The sequence below is a fragment of the Ranitomeya variabilis genome, chromosome 4, assembly GCF_051348905.1.
Source record: "Ranitomeya variabilis isolate aRanVar5 chromosome 4, aRanVar5.hap1, whole genome shotgun sequence".
In the NCBI taxonomy this organism is placed as follows: domain Eukaryota; kingdom Metazoa; phylum Chordata; class Amphibia; order Anura; family Dendrobatidae; genus Ranitomeya; species Ranitomeya variabilis.
In genome coordinates this window covers 585,728,884-585,751,702 of record NC_135235.1, presented here as the reverse complement: position 1 = coordinate 585,751,702, position 22,819 = coordinate 585,728,884, and positions in this window count along the sequence as shown.

The following is a 22,819-nucleotide window of genomic DNA, read 5'->3' as shown; positions in this document are numbered from 1 at the left end:
TTTAAACGCTGTATTCCATTCACTTTCTATGACTTCACCCCCCAAGGAGCTTAAGGAAAAGAACTCTCACTGTTCTCTCCCTATTAAGATCCTGTGTTCAGGACAGTGGATTTCCAGTGCAGCTATGATTGACTCTGGTGCAGGTGGCAATTTCATGGATATCGCATTTGCCAAGGAACATGGTATTGAAATTCAGCAAAGAGCCTCTCCAATTACCATGGAAACAGTGGATGGGTCACCTTTAATCTCTGGGCCTGTGGATCAGGAGACCGTACCCCATGAAATTTTGTTGGAGCCTAATCATCAGGAGCAACTTTCTTTCTTGCTAATTTCTTCTCCTCATTTTCCTGTGATTTTAGGCATTCCTTGGTTGCATTCTCAGAACCCAATTATCAACTGGGAGACCAAAGAGATTATCTTTCCAACAAGGAGCAACTCAGCGTTAACAGAAGCTGTCCCTGAGTCCATGGCTACGGAACCACATGTACGGGTATTTTCTTTACCTCCAACATATAAAGAATTCTCTGACATCTGTGACAAGAAGAATGCAGATCAGCTTCCTCCACACAGGCATTATGACTGTCCCATTGAGTTGCTTCCTGGAGCAGCTATTCCTTTTGGTAACGTATACCCTTTGGTGGCACCTGAGCTTCAAGCCTTAAAGGAGTATATTGATGAAAATCTGGCCAAAGGCTTCATACGTCCTTCTTCCTCACCAGCAGGGGCACCTATCTTTTTTGTAAAGAAGAAGGATGGGACCCTGAGACCCTGTGTTGACTATCGGGAACTCAATAAGGTAACTGTACGAAACCGTTACCCTTTGCCTCTGATTCCTGAATTACTGGAAAGAGTCCGCCATGCTAAGGTGTTCTCTAAACTGGATCTTCGTGGGGCTTATAATTTGGTGCGCATTCGTCCTGGGGATGAGTGGAAGACAGCATTCAGATGCCGGTATGGACACTTTGAATCTCTTATGATGCCCTTCGGGCTTTGTAACGCCCCTGCAATGTTTCAACACCTTGCTAATGACATTTTCAGAGATTTGTTGGACCAGTTTGTAGTGATCTATTTGGACGATATGCTAATCTTTTCTGACTCTCTACAGGAACATGAAGAACATGTCAAGACTGTTTTAAGACGTCTGAAAGAGAACCATCTGTATATTAAGCCGGAGAAATGCGAGTTCCATCGTTCTGAGATACAGTTCTTAGGTTATATCATCTCTCCCCAGTGGCTGAACATGGAATCTGGTAAGATTCAGGCTATCCTTGACTGGCCAGTACCCAAGAACGTTAAGGAGGTCCAACGTTTTATTGGTTTTGCAAATTTCTACAGACGCTTCATTCGAAATTTTACTGATATTGTCCGTCCCATTACTTCCTTGACAAAGAAGGAAAAGCCCTTTAAGTGGTCATCACAGGCTCAAGAAGCTTTTGATCGGCTTAAGATCTGTTTCACATCAGCACCGCTGTTGATACACCCAGATCCAACACTTTCATTCATTGTGGAGGTAGATGCTTCTGATAATGCTTTGGGGGCTATTCTCTCCCAAAGAACTGGAGAGAAGGGTCTGCTACATCCTTGAGCTTTCTTTTCCCGTAGACTAACCTCAGCAGAGAAGAATTACGACGTGGGAGACAAGGAATTGCTGGCTATTATTGCGGCTTTCAAAGAATGGAGGCATCATCTGCAAGGAGCTGCACAACAGATCATAGTGCTAGCTGATTATCGCAATTTAGAGTTCCTTAGATCCGCTAAAGGTCTTTCTCCTCGTCAGGCTCGTTGGAACTTATTTTTAAATCAATTTAACTTTGTTATCTCGTACCGTCCAGGTTCTCGTAATGGGAAGGCTGATGCCTTATCTCGAATCCATGCTGCGGATTCCGTACCTGGAGCCCTGTCCAAGACCATTCTATCTGATGCCAATTTCATCTGAGTTATCCTCGATCAGGACTTGTGGAAGGAGTGCAGGGAGGCCTATGACGGTGATGTATTTCTGGCCAACCCACCTGTGGATATTAATCTTGTCTTTAAGGGTGGCATGTGGTTCAGAGATCGACGTATCTACGTCCCTGAGGTCGTCCGTCTGCAGATCCTCAAGTTGGTACATAACTCCAAGTTGGCTGGTCACAGGGGGTACAGAAGACACAAGAGTTCCTGAGCCGATTTTTCTGGTGGCCAACTTGCCTGAAGGATACCAAGGACTAGGTTCTCTCTTGCGAGGTATGTGCTCGTTACAAGACTCCTCATGTGGCACCTACGGGTCTTCTACAACCATTACCTGTTCCGTCCGGCCCTTGGGGGTCTATATCAATGGACTTTATTGTGGAGCTGCCTACATCAGGGGGCATGAATACAATCATGGTGGTAGTTGATCGCCTGACTAAAGCTGCTCATTTTGTTCCGTGCACCGGCCTCCCCTCAGCTAAAGATACAGTGAACTTGGTTATACAGAATGTCTTTCGGTTGCATGGGGTTCCGGATGAGATCATCTCTGACCGTGGAGTGCAGTTCACTTCAAGTTTCTGGAAGGGGGTTTGCTCTGCACTCAATATTAATGTCTGTCTCTCTTCCGCTTACCATCCCCAGACAAATGGTCAGACTGAGCGTACCAACCAGACGCTGGAACAATATCTAAGATGCTATGTCAGCCATCTCCAGGATGATTGGTTGGAGTTGCTGCCGTTAGTTGAATTTTCATATAACAATTCTCAGAGCGCCTCCACTAAATTTACACCTTTCTTTGCCAATCTGGGTTATCATCCGTGTATCTTACCTAGGTCTCCAATTAATTCTCCAGTTCCGGCAGTGGAGGAAAGGCTGACTGCGATGAGGCAAAATCTGGAGGTTCTGAAGGAATCCCTGACCACAGCTCAAGAACATTATAATAGATCAGCTGATAGATTCCGTAAACCTGCACCCATGTTCAAGGTAGGAGATTCCGTGTGGTCAGCAACTAAGAATCTGAAGTTAAACGTTCCTTCACAAAAACTTGGACAGAAATTCATTGGCCCTTTCAAGATCAACAGTATTGTGAGCTCTGTGGCCTGCCGGCTGAAGCTGCCTAGGACTATGAAGGTACATCCAGTTTTTCATGTATCTTTACTAAAGCCTGTATCTCCTAATGCCTTCCAGGGACGTGTTGTGCCACCTTCGCAGCCTGTGGTGATTGATGGGCAAGAACAATTTGTGGTGGAGGAAATTGTTGATTCCAGAATTCGCAGGAATCGGCTCCAATATCTGATAAGATGGCAGGGATATCCCCCTGAGGAAGACTCTTGGGAACCTGTGGAAAACATCAATGTCCAACAGAAGATTTCTCGTTTTCATCAGAAATTCCCTGAGAAAGCAGGTCCAGGATCGTCCTGAAGCCGCTTCTAAGGAGGGAGTAATGTCAGGACTCTGAACATTTTTTATTACCTTTTTGTGCATTACTGCCCTTTTCCAAGATGGGGTCTTTGGTCTCATGTGCACTGTGTCTTCCTGCTATAAAACTCCACCCCAGCCTTCAGTCTGTGCTAGAGTATTCTGCCTTGCATCCAGCTCCTGGCCTCTGGTGACTCCCTGGCTATATACCTGCTCCTGTGAACCTGTGGGGCTATCCTGCTACTCTGCTCTGAGTTCCTGCTGCATACACCAGTTCCAGTAATCCTCCTTCATCTGCTGCTTGTGTTTACTTCCATCTGCATTTGCTGGACATGTAAGCTGTTTCTGCTGTGCAAGAACCTGAGACTTACCCAGACCTCCCCTGGTTAAGCTAAGATATTATTTGAACTGCCTTATAAGCATATCTATCTGTGTTTTGGACTAAGCAAGGACTTATTCGTGTCAAGTATCCTCAAGAATAATTGTGCTTCATAGACTTTCTGCGTGATTGCATTTTCCTCTGAAGTTCCCTATAGACTGCTGAGCTGCATTTGATATTTGCACCAAGTGTTGTGGACTTGAGTTTCTCTCTGCACCTGTTTGAATCACCGTGTGATAATATGGACTTTACCAATTATAAAACTGTGTCCTGTAGTTGTCTTGTTCCACGCAAAGAGTCTCCTGAGTTATCCCCTATAATTATTACACTTTGATGGGACTGCATTATATTTTGTGGTGAGGTGGGCTGTATTCTATTCTATTCAGGGCTACATTATATTCTATGGGGGGCTGTATTATATTTATATTTTTTGAGGGGTGATTGCATCATACTCTATGAGGGGGCTGCATTAAACTATGAGGGGGGCTGCATTATATTCTATGGGGTGGCTGCATTATACTCTAGGGTAGCTGCATTATACTCTGGGGTGGCTGCATTATATTCTGTAGGGTGGTGGCTGCATTATACTATATGTGGGCTGCATTATACTGTATCGATGACAATGGGGAATACATTATACTATATGAAGAACTATGGGGTGCATTATACTATGGGAAGTGAATTGTACTACATGGATGACTATGGCGGGGCATTATACTATATGGAGCACTATGAGGAGTGTATTATGCTATATGGAGGACTGAGCAGTGTATTTTAACATATGGAGGACTGTAGGGAGTGTATTATACTATATGGAGGACTGTGGTGCACATTATAATATATGGAGGACTATGGCGTGTATTTTACTAAACAAGTAAAATGCTGCATATTCAGATTGTTTTTGCTGGAACAAAAATCACTGTTCTCAGCAGCACATCGCCGGTGTAAACTGTAGATGTGCTGCTGATAACATGATACTGTATGGTGATCTGTTAGTGATCTATTAGTGATCGTTCTGTCCTGTCATTATTCCTCAGCTGGTGGAAAGAGGCCGGGAAACAAGCATTGAACAACTTCAGTATTGTCGATCAAACTCATTTAGCGGCCTGAACTCAGCGCATGTAAATACAGCTGAAATACTTTTGTGTGATATGCAATATGTTAGCATTTGGGGCCCCATTTTAAACTTTGCCTAGGGCCCCACTTTGCCTAATACCGGCCCTGCCTACAAGTGTACAAAGATATTATGCAGTCACCATGTGACAAGTGGGCCTGTGTAACTTCAAATGCCAGGGCTGAATTTTATTCCCAGTCCGGCCCTGGTTATAACCCAACTCCTGGTCTGGTGTAGGTCAATACGACACGGGCAGTTTAGCAGTCGGGGCACACAGGATAGGGGAGCATAAAGGCTGCACTGCAGAGAAGAGAGAAGAAAGAAAAAGGGTCATTCCTGTCCCGAGATTACTCCTTGCCCCACTGCTGTTTTGGGCTCCTTTGATCTGCTATCTCATATCAATCATACATTGATTTCATTTTTTATTTTTCCATATTTTTCTATCTGCACTATTTGATATGTTTGTGCGCTTTAATTTTGACCATGTAGGTGAATGAAAGGATTTAACTTTTTCACTATGTCACACGTTCTGCTGTTTCTTTTCTTTTGCATTTTTCATGAAGAAAGTTCAATTTTATGGGCTTGGACTCACTTGTCCCAAATTTATTTTTTTTATTTTTTTTTGTAATGGCCTTTAGGTCTCTCTCGAGCCATGGCAATTTGATGGATGAACAATCTGTAGGAAGATCAATCTTGTGCAAGCCTAGATACTGTAGGTCCACCTAATATTTTTTCTCTATATCCCAGCACCTTGGGCTAGGCTAAGACTTGATTCATACACTGCAGAAAGAGGAGAATGGAGATAAAGTTAGCGTGCACTCGGTCAGGATTGCGAGGTGCTGGTGTAATGGATCAAATGATCCCAATATTAGTAAATATAACTTCACCGCACACTCTAATGATATTGTGTTAATTGATTATAAGTATTTATTATAAAGAATATATTGGGAGCAAAACAAGAATATAAAGTAGAAGCGATACAGACAAGACGTTTCGGCTCTACCAGAGCCTTAATCACTTTATCGATTTTTCAAAGCCAATATTAAAGTGCAGAGGCGCGGGAGCGCTGCTATATAACAAGACAACACCAGACACTTAAAAAACCACTGGGCAGCCACCCACTTATAACACATGAGCAGTGCTACAGCAATAGCCGTTTCAGGGCACTGCGGGATATCTATTCCTTACTCTGCACTTTAATATTGGCTTTGAAAAAGCGATAAAGTGATTAAGGCTCTGGTAGAGCTGAAACATCTTGTCTGTATCGCTTCTACTTTATATTCTTGTTTTGCTCCCAATATATTCTTTATAATAAATACTTATAATCAATTAACACGATATCATTAGAGTGTGCGGTAAAGTTATATTTACCACTGCAGAAAGAGGACACATCTCAAGTTACATCGTTTTTATTGGGGGAAAAAAGCACACCCTAATGGAAACCAAGCAGACCCAATAATAGTGGGTCCAGTTGACACTGCTAGCTCCCATCATAGAACGGAACCATTTCATGCTCGATTTTCATCTGGTAACCCTGAAATTTAATTGATGTTATACTGTGAAGTACAAGTGTTCCCTGCATTTTATGACCGTGTAAATACAAGGTGAATAATAGAAGACTACCATTAGTTGACATTATCAGATCGTAACAACCTCAGGATGTCACATATACAGCTCTGGCAAAAACTAAGAGACCACTGCACTGTTTTAAGAAAATCAGCTTCTCTACATGTCTGACAGCCATTCCATTCCAGTGTCAGTTGAATTCCCACCAGAGTACACCTCATTCTACTTAATGTGCTTCCGATTAGGTGATCACATAAACCAAATCTTATGTAACGAACGAAAGTATAAAAAACACTGCTGTGGTGTTCACATTTTTTTTGCAATAGGACAAGCTGGATGGCAAAACAAGTGCTATTAATATCCCAAAAGTATTATGAATGAAAAAATAACTTTTAACCATGCCAAAGGAGTTGAAAAGAAAAATCATGAGTGAGGAAGGGAAGGGCTCAATTCTGGCTTTACTAGCAGAGGGACACAGTGAGCGTCATGTTGCCTCCATCCTTAAAATTTCTAAGACGGCAGTCCATTACAACAAGGTCAAGCAGCAGACATTGGAGACAACAAAGCTACAGACTGACAGAGGGCGAAAGCGACTCTCCACTGACCGAGATGACTGTCATCTTATTCAAATGTCACTCAGCAACCGCAGGATGACATCAAGTGACCTACAAAAGGAATGGCAAATGGCAGCTGGGGTGAAGTGCATGGCAAGAACAGTCCATAACAGGCTCCTAAAGGCAGGATTCAAGTCATGTAAAGCTAGAAAAAAGCCTTTAATTAATAAGAAGCAAAGGAGAGCCAGGCTGAAGTTTGCCAAGTACCATAATGATTGAACCTTATGTTACTGGAGTAAGGTAATCTTCTTCTCTGATGAGTTTAATTTTCAGCTTTGTCCAACACCTGGTTGTCTAATGGTTAGACGGAGACCTGGAGAGGCGTACAAGCCACAGTGTCTTGCAGCCACTGTTAAATTTGGTGGAGGATCGGTAAAGATCTGGGGATGCTTCAGCAAGGCTGGAATTAGGCAGGTTGTTCTTTGCGAAGGATGTATGAATCAAGCCGCATACAAGGTTTTCCTGGAAAAACAGTTGACTCCTTCTGCTCAGGCAATATTCCTCAACTCCGAGGACTGTTTTTTCCAGCAGGACAATGCGCCATGCCACACAGCTAGGTCAATCAAGGTGTGGATGAAAGACCACCACCTCAAATCCCTGTCATGGCCAGCCCAATCTCCAGCCATCAAACAAAGAAGAACTGCTTAAATTTTCGTACCAGGAGTGGTATAAGGTCACCCAAAAGTAGTGTGAAAGACTGGTGGAAAGCATACCAAGACGCATGAAAGCTGTGATTGAAAATCATGATTTTTCCACAAAATATTCTGAACTCTTCCTGAGTTAAAACATTAGTATTGTTGTTTCTAAATAATTATGAACTTATTTTTGCATTATTTGAGGTGTGCGAGCAATTCATTTTTTTTGTTATTTTGACCATCATTTTCAGAAAATAAATACAAAATTTATTGCTTGGAACTTCGTAGACATGTGGTCAGTAATTTATAGAATAAAAGAACAATTTACATTTTACTCAAAAATATACCTATAAAGAGAAAAATCTAACTGAAAATTTAGCACTGGTCTCTTAATTTTTGCCAGAGCTGTATATCCATACTCAAACACTATGTATAGATGGAAAACCCAAATGTAGGACCAGGATGGGGTGGAAAATAAATCTTATCCCAATCAACACTGAGCAATCAACCTACACATAGGACCCTCTCATGCTGAAATGCTTCCAAACACAGAAGCACGTTTCACCAAAGCCTTTGTCTGGGGGTGGGCAGCACGGTGGCTCAGTGGTTAGCACTGCAGCGCAGGGGTCCTGGGTTCTATCTCATCAAGGACAACCAGGGCCAGTTTTAGTAAAAGTGGGGCCCTAGGCAAATGTTTAAAATGGGTCCCCAAATGCTAACATATTGCACATCACACAGAAGTATTTCTGTTGTATTTACATGCACAGAGTTCAGGCCGCTAAACGAGTGTGATCGACAATATTGTAGTCGTCGCTTGTTTCCCCGCCTCTTACAATGAGAAAGAATGATGGGAACAAAGCAATCACTATTAGATCAATCTGTCCCCAAACAGTATCATGTTATCAGCAACACATCTACAGTTTACACCAGCGATGTGCTGCGGAGAACAATGATTTTTGTCCCCACATAAACAATCACTCAATGAATATGCAGCATTTTGCTTGTTTAGTATAATACACCCCATAGTCCTCCATATATTATAACATGCAACACAGTCCTCCATATTATAAAATGCAAACCCCATAGTCGTCCATATAATATAATGTGCCACATAGTCCTCCATATAGTATAATACACTCCTCAGTCCTCCATATAGTTTTATACACTCCTCATAGTCCTCCATATAGTATAAAACACTCCCTATAGTCCTCCATATATTAAAATACACTCCTCAGTCCTCCATATAGTATTATACACTACCCATAGTCCTCCATATAGTATAATACACTCCTCATAGTCCTCCATATATTAAAATACACTCCTCAGTCCTCCATATAGTATTATACACTGCTCATAGTCCTCCACATATTAAAATACACTCAGTCCTCCATATATTAGAATACATTGCTCAGTCCTCCATATAATATAATACACTCCTCAGTCCTACATATAGTATAATACACTCCTCATAGTCCTCCACATATTAAAATACACTCCTCAGTCCTCCACATAGTATAATACACTCCTCAGTCCTCCATATAGTATTATACACTCCTCAGTCCTCCATATAGTATTATACACTCCTCATAGTCCTCCACATATTAAAATACACTCAGTCCTCCATATAGTATAATACACTACGCAGTCCTCCATATAGTATTATACACTCCTCATAGTCCTCCACATATTAAAATACACTCAGTCCTCCATATAGTATATTACACTCCTCAGTCCTCCATACAGTATAATACACTCCTCAGTCCTCCATATAGTATAATACACTCCTCATAGTCCTCCATATATTAAAATACAGTTTTCCACATAGTATAATACACTTCTCAGTGCTCCATATAGTATAATACACTCTTCATAGTCCTCCATGTATTAAAATACACTCAGTCCTCCATATAGTATAATACACTACTCAGTCCTCCATATAGTATAATACAATCCTCATAGTCCTCCATATATTAAAATATACTCAGTCCTCCATATAGTATAACACACTACTCAGTCCCCCATATAGTATAAGGTCTGTTTCACATATCAGTTTTTAGCCGTTAGGCACAATCCGGCTAATTTTGAAAAAAATTGATTTGTTGCATATTGTTAAAAATTGTGATGGATCCGTTTCTCTGCTGGATCTGATTTTTTTTTTAAATTTAACCTGGAGATAGAGTTTGGACTGAGAGAGAGAGAGAGAGAAAGAGAGAGCGAGAAAGAGAGAGAGAAACGTTCCTCAAAATTCGTCGGATTGTGCCTGACGGCAAAAACCTGATGTGTGAAAGGGGCTAGTCCTCATAGTCCTCCATATAATGGAATACATTGCACAGTCCTCCATATAGCATAATACACTCCTCAGTCCACCATATAGTATTTCACTTCTCATAGACCTCCATATATTAAAATACACTGCTCAGTCCTTCATATAGTATAATACACTCCTCAGTCCTCCATATAGTATAATACATTCCTCAGTCCTCCATATAATATAATACACTCCTCATAGTCCTCCATATTTTAAAATGCACTGCTCAGTCCTCCATATAGTATAACACAAGCCTTATAGTGCTCCATATAGTTTAATGCACTGCCATAGTCATCCTTGTAGTACAATTCACTTCCCATAGTAAAATGCACCCCATAGTTCTTCATATAGTATGATGTATTCCTCATAGTCCTCAATACAGTATAATGCAGCCCACATATAGTACAATGCTACCACCCCACAAAGTATAATGCAGCCACCCCACAGAATATAATGTAGCCCCTGAGTATAATGCAGCCCTGCCATTCAATGTAATGTAACTCCCCATAGAATATAATGCAGCCCACTCATATAGTATAATGCAGCCCCTCCATAGAATATATGGTAGCCCCCTCATAGAGTATAGAGTATAATGCAGCCTCCCATAGGATATAATTCAGCCCACCATAGAATATAATGTAGCCCCTCCATAGAATACAATATCGTCCTCCTCATATAGTATAATGCAGCCCCCCATAGAATATAATGTAGCCCCCTCATAGAGTATGATGCAATCACCCTCATAGAATATAATAAATGTAATGCATAAAATAAATGTAATACATAAATATAATGTAGCCCCCCAGAGAATATAATACAGCCCACCTCCCCATAGAATATAATGTAGCTGTTACGGAACTGCAGCACAGAGCTAGGAGAGAAGGGGGAAAGCTGACCCTCCACTAAGACTAGGCTAATACCCTATGATGGAGTGGGCGACCCATTCCTTGCGAATAGACCCACGGACGATCCTAGTTTAAACTCAGCGAAGACCTATAGATAAGGGGAAGGAGGTCCCTAAAAGATCTAAGGACTGGGTATAAAAAATAGGTCACCTCCTAATAGGAAACAAAGAGAAGGCTGCAGAAACAAACTGAAAACAGAAACAAAAGATTGCAGTACCAGAGATCCCAGAACTGCACAATATCAAACACAGAAAGCTGTCAAAGCACCTAGCCAGAACTCTAGCGGATTAATACTGTTGTCCAGCAAGGAATGGGAGGCAGGTGCTGGGTAATAAAGGGTGAAACAATCACCTGACCAAAGACAACCCAGCACCAGGGGAAAAAGATCAGCAGCCAGAAAACCACAAGATGGCAGATGGTCAAAACAAAACAGATTCGAACAGTAGCCCCATCAGTGTTTGATGCAATCCTCCCCCATAGAATATACTGTAATACAGCCCCCATAGAATATAATACAGCCCCCCATAGAATATAATACAGCCCCCCAAAGAATATCATACAGCCCTCCCCCATGGAATATAATACAGCCCCCCATAGAATATAATACAGCCCTCCCCCATAGAATATAATACAGTCCCCCCATAGAATATAATACAGCCGCATAGAATATAATACAGCCCCTCCATAGAATATAATACAACCCCCATAGAATCTAATACAGCCCCCATAGAATCTAATACAGCCCCCATAGAATATAATGTAGGCCCCATAGAATCTAATACAGGCCCCCATAGAATCTAACACAGCCCCCCATAGAATAGAATATAGGCCCACATAGAATCTAATACAGCCCCCATAGAATATAATGTAAGCTCCCATAGAATCTAATATAGCAGCCATAGAATATAATGTAGGACCCCATAGAATCTAATACAGCCCCTCATAGAATATAATGTAGCCCCCCCCACCCGAGAATGGCCCCACAGACCAGTACTCACTCATTGATATATTAAAAACAAAAATAAACAACACAATCCTCACCTCTCCTCGTCCCCTGCGCTGCTCCAGGCTCCGGTCTCAGCGGCTTCAGTCTGCACGGGACACAGCAGGTATAATAATAATAATTTTATTTATATAGCACCAACATATTCTGCAGCGCTTTACATTATAGAGGGGACTTGTACAGACAATAGATATTACAGCATAACAATAATCACAGTTCAAAACAGATACCAAGAGCAATGAGGACCCTGCTCGCAAGCCACCAAACTATGAGGGAAAAGGGGAGACACGAAAGGTGGATGGTAACAATTGCCTTCGTTGTTCGGACCAGCCATAGTGTAAAGGTACCGTTACACTTAACGATTTACCAACGATCACGACCAGCGATACGACCTGGCCGTGATCGTTGGTAAGTCGTTGTGTGGTCGCTGGGGAGCTGTCACACAGACCGCTCTCCAGCGACCAACGATGCCGAAGTCCCCGGGTAACCAGGGTAAACATCGGGTTACTATGACATCACATATTCCTTATTTGTTCTCTGCTGTTCCAGATCATGAATTTGAGGGAGAAGTTTCTGCTGCATCGAACATTGAACTGCGGGGACTCAGACATAATCTACGGGCACGCCCAAAATATCGGAAAACACCTGAGCATGCTCAGAAAACCCGACTGAGGAGCACACTCGCTCATAACTAAATGTCAAGCTAACATTGATGACACCTATAGTTGTGACAATCTGCTGGCAAACACATCAGCAGCACTTCCTTCACATGCATTCTATTTCTCTCCTTCACAATGCAGCGCAGCACACTTCCACTCCTCCTGGCAGCTGCAAACTGCAGTAACTCATGACTGGCAACTGGCACGCTTGCGGCCTTCTCGTTCAATTACTGCACCACAATTCTTAACACACAGGCATTGGTATCCAACGAGCTTTGATGTGGAGCGCCTCCACGTTAAGGGCAATGGAGTACTCGGTACCGGGTCCTTCGGTTCGGGGGATGTCACGGTGGCCCGACCCGGTCCGTGGTATATGATGTTCGTGACGCCACCTGTGGTATTCGGTCAGGGTGACCGACGCTGCTTAGGGGTCCGCTGGGGTGATGTTATGGCAGCTAGATGGTATACCTTCCCACAGGTGAAGTGTATCCCCAGGGATTCCCAGAGTGTAGATGGTGATGGTGTAAGGCGCGGTGAATAACGAGGACACAAGGTTGCAGTCTCTTTACTTTTTACTGAAGGCTTCAGTGTCCACAGTCCTGGGCGCCGGATCACGGGGTAGGCAGAGTCCAGCTGGTCTGAAGGCAAATCCAGAATCTCCTTATCCAGGTGGAATGCAATAGCCTTCCTATGCGCACAGTAACACAGTAGGTCCTCACTTGCTTAAGCTCTAATGAAGTCCTCACTGTTATTACTCTTCTCTCTCTGTTCCCCATGGTCAGATAGAACAAAACCCGTATGACTGATGGCCTGAGGCTTGTTTATAGGGACCCTAGAGACCCCCACAAGTTGCCACCTGTCTTCTTAGGTATTTTAGGTCGGGCAGCCAACTTGGAATTGACTGTCCTGCCAGTCTCTGAAGCAATGGTGTAGAGCACTTTACTCCCTCGGTATCCTGGCTACCAGAATGCGCACCAGAAGGATGCAGCTCCTCACGTCTACTATCCTCGCTGGTATCCACTTGTTGCTATGCCTTCGTTTCTCACTCACTAGAACACGCTTCCTTTTAATGTCTCTTCCTTTGGATGCTGCCGCATGGGGTGCAGGCGCAGCTCCGTGTACCCTCGTCCTCCTCAGACCAAAGTCTGGATCTGCTGGAGATCACTCCAGACAGCTCGGCCTGGAGACCTTTCTCTCTCAGTCTCCAGCCGGGAACTTCCTCTAACTTTCCCTCCAACCCCCAGTTTTACCTTACTGTGAGGAGTGGCCTAATAGATAGAACCCTTTGCTCCCCCTGGTGGCTGGAGTGTGAAGTGTGTGGTGTGTCTGTGATACCTGGACAGGAGATCTCCTTTATTGCCTCCAGAAGTAATATCACTAACCAACCACTTACATTGAGTCGCGGTGCCCTCTGGTGGATGAACTCATATGAACTCGAGCGTGGGAACTTTTCCAAGGCTGCAGTTCATGAGAACATCCACCAGAGGGCGCCTCACCGCAACTCAATGTAAGTACAGATCACCAAGCTTTCCTTTCAGCACCCGGGGTTTACAGGCACAAGCGAGTGCTTTAGCGCAGCTCCTGGCTGTAAAATGATTTAACCCCTTCAGATGGATTTACTTCGTGGGACCTGACAGTTCATCCGAAGGTATGTATATTGTTGGTTTATTATTTTGCCAAGCGAGGGTCTTCCGGATGGATTGAGAGAGCAATAAAATACTAAAACAACCTGTTTGTTTATTTCATTAAAATACTTTTTTAATAACGTGTGTGTGTGTGTGTTTTTTAACCCTTTCATACAATTGGATTAATAATGGATAGGTGACATAATTGACGCCTCTCCATTATTAATCTGGCTTAATGTCACCTTACAATAGCAAGGTGACATTAACCCTTCATTACCCCATATCCCACCGCTACAGGGAGTGGGAAGAGAGTGGCCAAGTGCCAGAATAGGCGCATCTTCCAGATGTGCCTTTTCTGGGGTGGCTGGGGGCAGATGTTTGTAGCCATGGGGGGCCAATAACCATGGACCCTCTCCTGGCTATTAATATCTGCCCTCAGTCACTGGCTTTACCACTCTGGCGGAGAAAATTGTGCGGGAGCCCACGCCAACTTTTTCCGCGATTTAACCCTTTATTTTACAAGCTACAGCGCCCAAATTTTGCACATACACACTACTAACATTAGTAGTGTGGAATATGCAAAAAAAAAGGGGATATGAGATGGTTTACTGTATGTAAACCATGTCTCATATCCTGTCGGGTTGGGGAAGGAGAAATGAAAAGCCGGCAATTGAATTACCGGCTTTTCACTAACACCGCTGCGTATTTCTCGCAAGTCACACTGCTGGTCCGTGTGGAATCCGTATTTTTCTCGCCCCCATAGACATTCATTGGCGTATTTTTTGCGCAATACGCTGACAAACGCAGCATGCTGCGATTTTGTACGGCCGTAGAAAGGCGTATATTACGGATGCGTTATATACGACTGATAGGACCTGACCCATTGGGAATAATTGGGCCGTTTGTTAGGCATGTTTTACGGACGTATTTTATGCGCTCTTATGTCCGTAAAACTCGCTAGTGTGGCGGCAGCCTATGTGTTAATCTAAACCCCTGGTCTCTGACTTTTGGAGTGTCCTGCTCCTCCAGCCTGCCAGGTTAGCTTTAACACTCACCCAAACATACCTTTAGGGACCTGGCTTTGTTACATGGACACAGTCATGCAGGAACAGAAAAAGGTCTTCCCCAAAATGTCCCCACAAAGTTGTAAGCATACAATTATTGAAAATGTCTTGGTATGCTGAAATCTTAAAAATATTGGCTGGTCTTCTGATAAAAGTCTGTATTCACCCTATGTGACTGTAGACTCCTTCTTACAATGTCAGGATTCACCAGTATTGCCAGTGATAGTAGGTCACATGCCGACTAGAGGTGTACAGCTTCTCCCATTTCACTTGCGATGAGAGAAGCCAGGCATGTCTAGTTGGAATGTGGTAAGAAGTATGCAAATTGACCACCACTCTCGCTGGCAATATCAGTGAATCCTTACAGCGTGCAGACAACATGCAGTTCCACAGAATGACTACAGACTTTTATTTAAAAAAAAAAAGACCAGACAACCCCTTTAAGATTTCAATTTACTGAAACTAATGGGCCCAGAGTATCCCTTGTAGCTAAACCAAGACTCGATTATCAGACTGCCAGGTAGAAAAGCATTACCATCCTCAGAGGTGTATCTAGCTTTTCCTGCACCTGGGGCAAAGGATCAGTTTGGCGCCCCCCCAAAAAACCTCCCCCCCCCCAACCTCCCCCATTTGAACCTTAACTCTATTGAAAAACTGTATGACCAAGCCAAGGTACATTCCTGAATCCCAATAATGTTAAAATAGATACCAATAAAAGTAAAATTAATTGAGACATCAGTAGGTTAAGTGTCTTTGAATATCCATATTGAATCAGGAGCCCCATATAATGCTCCATACAGTTCATGATGGGCCCCATAAGATGCTCCATAGACACATTTGCCCAATATAGTGCTGCAGAAACGTTGATAATGGCCCCATAAGATGCTCCATAAAGATATTTGCGCCATATAGTGCTGCACAAACGTTGATTATGGCCCTATAAGATGCTCCATAGAGACATTTGCCCCGTATAGTGCTGCAGAAACGTTGATTATGGCCCCATAAGATGCTCCATAAAGATGTTTGCACCGTATAATGCTGCAGAAACGTTAATTATGGCCCCATAAGATGCTCCATAGAGACATTTGCCCCGTATAGTGCTGCAGAAACGTTTATTATGGCCCCATAAGATGCTCCATAAAGATATTTGCCCCGTATAGTTCTGCACAAACGTTAATTATGGCCCCATAAGATGCTCCATATAGACACTTACCCCATATAGTGCTGCACAAACGTTAATTATGGCCCCATAAGATGCTCCATACAGACACTTGCCCCATATAGTGCTGCACAAACGTTGATTATGGCCCCATACAGACACTTGCCCCATATAGTGCTGCACAAACGTTATGGCCCCATAAGATGCTCTATAAAGACACTTGCCTCATTATAGTGCTGCACAAACGTTATGGCCCCATAAGATGCTCTATACAGACACTTGCCCCATTATAGTGCTGCACAAACGTTATGGCCCCATAAGATGCTCTATACAGACACTTGCCCCATATAATGCGGCACAAATGTTATGGCCCCATAAGATGCCCCATACAGACACTTGCCCCATTTGCTGTTGCTGCGATAAAAAAAAATCACATACTCACCACTCCGTCGCTCAGGCCCTGGCACTCTCAATATTCACCTGCTCCTCGTTCCAGCCGCCGCTCCATCTTCAGCACTGATGTTCAGGCAGAGGGCGCACACTATGTCACCGCACCCTCTGACCTGAGCGTCACTGCTGAAGACGGAGCGGCGCTGGAACGAGGAGCAGGTGAATATCGCGCTGCGCTCCCCCTCCCCATTATACTCACCTGCTCCTGGCGCGGTGCAGTCCCTGCTTCCCCAGCGCCGGCAGCTTCTAACTGTACTGAGCGGTCACCGTTACCACTCATTACAGTAATGAATATGCGGCTCCACCCCTATGGGAGGTGGAGCTGCATATTCATTACTGTAATGAGCGGTACCATGTGACCGCTCAGTACAGGACGAGGAGCCTCCTTGGACCGCCGAATCATTAGGCGGCCCGCTGGCGCCCCCCTGTCGGCTGCGCCCGGGGCACATGCCCCGGCTGCCCCCCCCTGGATATGCCACTGACCATCCTGTACTGATCCAGAGATACATCCTGCATTACACTCCAGAGCTGCATTCACTATTCTGCTGGTAAACATAACATTGCATTACTTTTCCGGGATAGTTCTTCAGTTATATTTCGCATTATACTTCAGAGCTGCACTGATCAGTCTATAGGCATCAGAGCTTAAATGTCACATAATTCACAGTGAGTCAACCTGCAGAATACTGACTGCAACTCTGGAGTATAATACAAGATGTAACTCAGGATCAGTACAGGGTAAATAATGTAATGTATGTGGAGTGCCCACTAGGACCCTGGGGTACTCGTGCCAGGTCTGGTGGTCGTTAAAGGCGTGGGCACAGTGGCAGTGACCTGGTCTGTGGCCCTGGGCATCCAAGAAAAAGGAAGGGACTTTTACGGGGTTATTTGAATAAAGATTGTTCTTGACGCCACCTGTGGTATTCGGTCAGGTATGACCGACGCTGCTTAAAGGGGTCCTCTGGGGGTGATGGCACTGCAGCAAGAATGGTATGGCTTCCCACAGGTGAAGCTGGGTCCCTAGGGCTCCTGGTGTAATAGGCAAAGATGGTGTGGTGCCAGAAAGAATCAGAGGACACAAGGTTGCAGTCTCTTTACCTGTTTACTGGTGGTGAAAAGCCACAGTCCAGGGTACCGGTAACAGGTGATGGTGAGGTCCAGGCAGCCTGGAAACGATTAGGGATCCCCTTAGCCTGGTGGGATTAGGAACCTTCCTTGTTGCGCTATAAGGTGCGTCCCTTGCTGCCTATGGCTTCTCAAAAGGTTCTCTCTCTTTCTCTCTCTGTGTCCTAGGACGGTACCCGCATGGCAGGTAGCGCAAGCCTTTTTACAGCTGTTTGTATTTACTGTGACTCCGGGCTCTGGATGCTGCTGTGCCTTCGGGCACGATGGGCGGGATGGCGGCATCTGTATATTTAATGGCGGCCGAGGGCTGCTCAAAGAAAAAGATATCTTCTTGTGCCTTCGGGTGTAGATGTGGGCAAGTAACTTTCAATCTCCTGCCCTCCGGTTTCTGCTGTGGGGCATATAGTCCCACAAAACATCGGACTCCCGGTGTCCGATTCCTGCGCTTCAGCGTGGAGGGAGACCAGTCGCAGCTCTCCTCTAGCTCCTCACTTCTCCAGTGCTCCTTCCTCCTTCACACTCTCTACAGACTGAATTAACTCCTCCTCCAAGCCAGAACATATATAAGGGAGTTCCCCTGAAACCGGGTCTAGAGCTCCCCCTTCTGGCCTGGAGTCAGAATGTGTTGCATGTACAGGATACCTGTTAAAGGGATCCTCCTCGTTTCCAGGCATGGCATCACCCTCCCCGAGAGGAAGGCTGTTATGATCCGGTGACCTTGGAGCCGCATGAGAGACTTTCTCAGGAGTAGGTGGTACCTGTACTGACCGCAAACCCTAAACTAACACCGCAACTAGAAGTAGCCGTGGGATGTACCTAACACGTCCTAGACACCTCGACACAGCCGGAGGACTAAATACCCCTATAGATGGAAATGGGAATTCTATCTTGCCTCAGAGCAGAACCCCAAAGGATAGGCAGCCCCCCACAAATATTGACTGTGGGTATAAGAGGAAAGACACACGCAGGTAGAAAACAGGATTTAGCAAAAGAGGCACTTCTAGCTAAATAGAAAAGGATAGGACAGAATTCTAAGCGGTCAGTATTAAAATCCTAAAAATATCCACAGCAGATAATACAAATATTCTACATCTAACTAAAGACATAGAAAGTATATCTGCATCTCCTGAGAATCCAGCATGACTGAAAAATCCAAACAAAGTCTAAGCTGGACAAAAACACAATGAATTGCACTGAATTGCAAAGCACACTGCATGTGTGCACAGAGACAAAAAAACAGACACTTATCTTAGCTGAATTGGCAGCAGGGCATGAGGAACCAGAGAGAGAAGCAATCCCTCCAAGAACAATGGACAACTGGCAAGGACTCATGGATCCTGCACACCTAAATACCTAATAGAGCTGCAATCAGCAGAAACACCTGCCCTGGATTACAACCCCAAGACAACTGCACTACCACCAACAGCCACCGGAGGGAGCCCAAGAGCAGAATTCACAACAGAAGGCAATACCACTGTGGTACCCAGACTCCTGAGGTGCCACATTCCCCCCTTCATTAAATCCAGTACTTCCAGACTGGCAAAACAAACAATAACAGGTTAGACAATGCAAACATTTTTTAAATGCATTTCAACAGGTTAAATAAACTTTTTCTTCCCTTTATGGGAGGTTTCTTTCTTTGAACGTTGCAAAACATTATTTACAAGAGTGCAATTGGTCTTATACCAGGGTGTCCTTGTTCATCAACAACAGTAATGATACGGGGGACATGTTCTAAACCCCCAACATAGGCTTGGGCGGGCTGCAAGGCGTAAACATCCAGACCTTTCTTCGGCAACGCCAAATGTTTTTTGTTCTGGTCTACTGAAACAAACGAGGTTCTACTAGCGCTGCCAGTGCATGGTAAAACCAATAAGGTGCACCTTAGGAGGTACTAACTATTTACACGGGAAGTTTTTGGGTAATTCACTGTCCATTACCTTGCTGTCCATTTTAAACCTTCGATAAGCATAATCAAACATTTTTAAACAGGTAACAACAGTTATTGACATCTTATATTTTAGTCCCTGTAACGGGCTGATATCTGACCTCTAGTACTACGGGTAGATCTACGCAGTACAGGGATTGATAGTGACCTGACAGGATTCACTATTGTTGCTACCACTGGTGTAGTGCACTCTCTTATGGTTATGCTACTAGTGATTCTATGTAGCACAGGTATACCTGATTTTCTACGAGTACTTCTGCTCACTGTGGGCATGACAGATTCGCCATTAGCAGGGGGTGGATTCTCTTGCTCCACTGCTGGTGTGATGTCTGCTGCTTGAGCTCACTGGTGTATATTTCCAACTGGGGAACGGTCAAAACGGGCACCACTATGGCCTGATTTACTTGAGTCCATGACTAGGGAAAATCTCCAAGAACGGTATAGATTCTCTTTTCCTCCTCTTCTGTGGGTTGAGGGCTATCTTTGTCTTTCTCTTTGCCTTTCAGTTGATCAGGGCATCCTTAAGATGATCTCTTGATACCGCAGTCGAGGTTTTTCCTCCATCTTTGCTTATGAGACACACCTTGGTGTTTTCAAAGTTTGACTGTAAGGCCTCTTTCACACGTCAGTGTCTCCGGTACGTGTAGTGACAGTTATCTCACGTACCGGAGACACTGACACACGTAGACCCATTCAAATGAATGGGTCTATGCACGTCTCCGTGTTTACACGGACCATGTGTCCGTGTGCAAAACACGGAGACATGTCCGTGTTTCTCCGGCAGCACGTATTGCAATACGTCCTGCACACGTGCACACGGAGAACAGTGTGCACTCTCCTCCGTGTGCACGTACCGCCCACAGGAGAGACAGCGCTACACTAAGCGCTGTCCCCCCCCCCCCCCGCTGTGGTGCTGAAGGCGGCATTCATCTATTCTCCCCCGCAGGAGAGAAGAGATGAATGATCAATTTTAATTTTTTTTTGTTAAAAATAAAGTTGCTGGGACCTCCCGCCTCCCATCCCCAGTGTGCCGTGTGCCGCCCGGCCCCTTGCAGAAGAAATACTCACCCGGCTCCCGCGATGTCTCCTCTCTCCTCTCAGCGCTGGCCCCTTCTCCTGTGTGAGCGGTCACGTGGGACCGCTCATTACAGTGAGGAATATGCGCATATTCCTCACTGTAATGAGCGGTCCCACGTGACCGCTCACACAGGAGAAGGGGCCAGCGCTGAGAGGAGAGAGGAGACATCGCGGGAGCCGGGTGAGTATTTCTTCTGCAAGGGGCCGGGCGGCACACTGGGGATGGGAGGCGGGAGGTCCCAGCAACTTTATTTTTAACAAAAAATAAATAAAAAAATGATCATTCATCTCTTCTCTCCTGAGGGGAGAAGAGATGAATGCCGCCTTCAGCACCACAGCGGGGGGGACAGCGCTTAGTGTAGCGCTGTCTCTCCTGCACGGTCCGTGTGGTCCTCAGGCGGCACACGGGCGGCACACGGATGCCGCACGTGTGCCACACTGATGTGCCACGTGAGCACACGGACACACATACACGGATAACTCCGGTACCGGAATTATCTGGACGTGTGAAAGAGACCTAAGATGGTGTATGGTTCTGCCTCCCATTGATCATCGAGTTTGTGCATTCTTCTTTTCCCCTTTAGAACTTGTTCACCGGGTGAAAAGGAAATTGCAGGGGCATGCTGATTATAGTTTCTCTCCTGCTTCTGTCTTGCCTGGGACAGACTTCTTTCCACGCATTCTTGTACGTGGTGATATTTCTGCTGCTCCTTCGTATCCAAATCTGCATCTGGTGATGTTGTTTCTGTAGTTAGGACTCCCATATCAAGGTAATCAGCTAATTTACTAGGTCTTCCTCTCATTAGGTAGGCTGGAGTGCAATTGGTGGAATTCACTGGGATATGATTGTACAGATCTACCAGATCCGACAACTTCTCTGACCACAAGTTTCTCTCTTCCAAGGGCAAGGTCTTCAGTAAGTCAATTACAACTTGGTTCATCTTCTCACACATGCCATTTGTCTGTGGGTCGTACAGCGTTGTTCTGAACTTCTTGCATCCGTATAAGTTACAGAACTCCTGGAATACTTCCGCCTCAAAGGCTAGGCCTTGGCCATTGAGTACCTTTTCAGGGTAACCATGTGGTCGACAAAAGTGTTGTTGGAATGCCTTGGCTGCCATCTTTCCTGTTTGGTCCTTGACAGGCATGACTACCAGGAATCTTGAGTAATGGTCCACTATGGTCAAAGCATAGACATAGCCTGACCGGCTTGGGGTTAGCTTCTTATTATCCAAAACTACCAGTTCAAGTGGCTGTTTGGTGACTATGGGCTGTAGGGGAGCCCTCTGCTGTCACGGTCCTTTCTGCGCAGGTTACATGGGCCACACTCTCTGCACCACTTTTCAATGGCTCTTACCATGCCAATCTAGTAGAATCTCCCACGAAGTAGGACCTCCAATGTCTTCCACCTGAAGTGTCCTGCTCCATCATGGTATGCTTACAGGACCATTGGTGCATCTTGTCTCAGGACTACCACCTGCCAGACCAGCTTGTGAGTGCATGGGTCAATATTCCTCCGACATAGCTTACAGTCGTAGATGAACAATTTGCCTTCTCTTTCCACGACTGTTGAGGAGTCTCTTGTGGAGCATCTGGACCAGGGTGTGAATCAGCTTGTGTCAACAGCTCTTTTACCAGACAGACTGCTGGGTCGCTATCCTGCGTCTCTGCCCATCCATGGCGGGGCAATGGATTCAGTGTATCATTGCACTTATTCTTCATATGATGGGAGTACTGGGTCGCCTCAGGGCGGTGGAAGGCTGGTAACTCCATCTCTTCGAGTGCTTCTGGATCTTCTCCCACTTCTGGTAAATGGGGCATC